Source organism: Hemiscyllium ocellatum, chromosome 35 (assembly GCF_020745735.1).
Source record: "Hemiscyllium ocellatum isolate sHemOce1 chromosome 35, sHemOce1.pat.X.cur, whole genome shotgun sequence".
Classification (NCBI taxonomy): domain Eukaryota; kingdom Metazoa; phylum Chordata; class Chondrichthyes; order Orectolobiformes; family Hemiscylliidae; genus Hemiscyllium; species Hemiscyllium ocellatum.
Genome location: NC_083435.1, coordinates 30,638,174 through 30,640,673, shown reverse-complemented (window position 1 = coordinate 30,640,673; position 2,500 = coordinate 30,638,174). Strand labels below are relative to the sequence as shown.

Genomic DNA, 2,500 nt, shown 5'->3' with positions numbered 1-2,500 from the left:
TGTTTGTTTGCACAGGCGTGTTGAGCTGGCAAGTCAGGCTGGCACACCGGTTGGAGATAGCTACATCTCAACAAGAGTCTGATGTGGTGTAATGTCTCAGCCTGGCGCTGTGTTAAGAGGTTATAAAGAAGCACCTTTTGTACAGCTCAGTGGTTAGCACTGCTGCCTCACAGCGCCTGAGACCCGGGTTCAATTCCCGACTCAGGTGACTGTCTGTGTGGAGTTTGCACGTTCTCCCCGTGTCTGCGTGGGTTTCCTCCCACAGTCCAAAGATGTGCGGGTCAGGTGAATTGGCTATGCTAAATTGCCCGTAGTGTTAAGAAAGGGATAAATGTAGGGGCATGGGTGGGTTGCGCTTCGGCGGGTCGGTGTGGACTTGTTGGGCCGAAGGGCCTGTTTCCACACTGTAAGTAATCTAATCTAATCTAATCATTCACTGTATTAATTACTGACTAAGTACTATTTGGTTGATGTTGCTTTAATATGTATTTTACAGTAGAAATTCTAAAATTTGTCATGCAATTCCTTCCAATTGAAAATTCATATCTTTACTTAAAACTGACTGGTCTTCCTGAGGCCCACAGGAATGAGATTGCCCACTTTGGGGAATCCCAAGCTGGGGCAGGAATGTTACTGAGCTATGAAGGAATCAATGCCATGGACGCTGGGTTGAACAGACATGCAAGTGGAATTAATGCGTGATCTTGTGGAATGATGGACCAAGCCTGTCGGGCTGAATGGCCTACTCCTGCTCTTTTCACTTCATTCATTCGTGGAATGTGAGCGTTGCTAGCTCAGGCCAAGGTTTATTGTCCAGAGAGCAGGCAAGAGACAACTGGTTACACATGGCTGTGGGGCTGGAGTCTCAAGGAGGCCAGGCCAGGTAAGGATGCTTAAAGGGCAGGGGGGATCCAGGTGGAGGTTTCTGACAATTGGCAACTGTTTCACAGCCATCATTAGATTCTTCATCCCAGGGTTTGACTGAATTCAGATTCAAAGGATCATAGAGATGTACAACACGGGAACAGGCTCAACTGAAGAGCCTGCTGACCAGTTATCCCAACCCAATCTAGTCCCACCTGCCAGCACCCAGCCCATATCCCTCCAACCCCTTCCTGCTCATATACCCATCCAGATGCCTTTTAAATGTTGCAATTGTACCAGCCTCCACCACTTCCTCTGGCAGCTCATTCCATACACGTACCACCCTCTGCATGAAAAAGTTGCCCCTTAGGTCTCTTTTATACCCTTCCCCTCTCATCTTAAACCTGTGCCCTCTAGTTTTGGACTCCCCGATCCCAGGGAAAAGACCTTGTCTGTTTATCCTATCCATGCCCCTCATGATTTTATAAACCTCTATAAGGTCACCCCTCAGCCTCTGACGCTCCAGGGAAAACAGCCCCAGCCTGTTCAGCCTCTCCCTGCAGCTCAGATCCTCCAACCCTGGCAACATCCTTGTAAACCTCGTCTAATCCTTTCAGGTTTCACAACATCCTTCCTATAGTAGGGAGGCCAGAATTGCACACAATATTCCAACAGTGGCCTAACCAATGTCCTGTACAGCCGCAACATGACCTCCCAACTCCTGTACTCAATACTCTGACCAATAAAGGCCAACATACCTCCCACCCAGTCACTTCACAAATGTAGCTTCTAAGGAGTCAGAGCTCTTCATAAATGAAAATGATAACTGCATCTGAAAGTGATTGTTTTTTTTTTAAAAAATCTTAAGAGAAGGGAAGTCCTTTATCAAAGTCAAAGCCATCAAGGAGCATTCCAAAAGCAGTATCCCTGGGTATACCGTGCTATTTATACTTGCCCTTTGGTTGTACCTTGGGTCATTGCAGGGTGAGACAGTGCTCCAGCTCACCCAGACCATACCATACCGTGCAGAACTGGGCCGGTCCCCTCCCAGCCAGGGCTGCCCCCACCGCTCTGTGTGTGTGTGTGTGTGTGTGTGTGTGTCTGTGTCCCTCACTCACTCACCGCTCTGTGTGAGTGTGTGTGTGTGTCTGTGTCCCTCACTCACTCACCGCTCTGTGTGTGTGTGTGTGTGTGTGTGTGTGTCTGTGTCCCTCACTCACTCACCGCTCTGTGTGTGTGTGTGTGTGTCCCTCACTCACCGCTCTGTGTGTGTCCCTCACTCACTCACTCACCGCTCTGTGTGTGTGTGTCTGTGTCCCTCACTCACTCACCGCTGTGTGTGTGTGTGTGTGTGTGTCCCTCACTCACTCACCGCTCTGTGTGTGTGTGTGTGTGTCCCTCACTCACTCACCGCTCTGTGTGTGTGTGTGTGTGTGTGTGTCCCCCTCACTCACTCACCGCTGTGTGTGTGTGTCCCCCTCACTCACTCACCGCTCTGTGTGTGTGTGTGTCCCTCACTCACTCACCGCTGTGTGTGTGTGTGTGTGTCCCTCACTCACTCACTCACCGCTCTGTGTGTGTGTGTGTGTCCCTCACTCACTCACTCACCGCTCTGTGTGTGTGTGTGTGTCCCTCA

General features: G+C 50.0%; 1 protein-coding gene across 1 annotated transcript in view; it reads right to left on the bottom strand.

Moving 5' to 3' along the window:
- The window catches only part of LOC132832869 (erythroid membrane-associated protein-like), a 31,541-nt gene that overhangs the window by 28,097 nt on the left and 944 nt on the right, over positions 1–2,500 (bottom strand). The window lies entirely within an intron of this gene.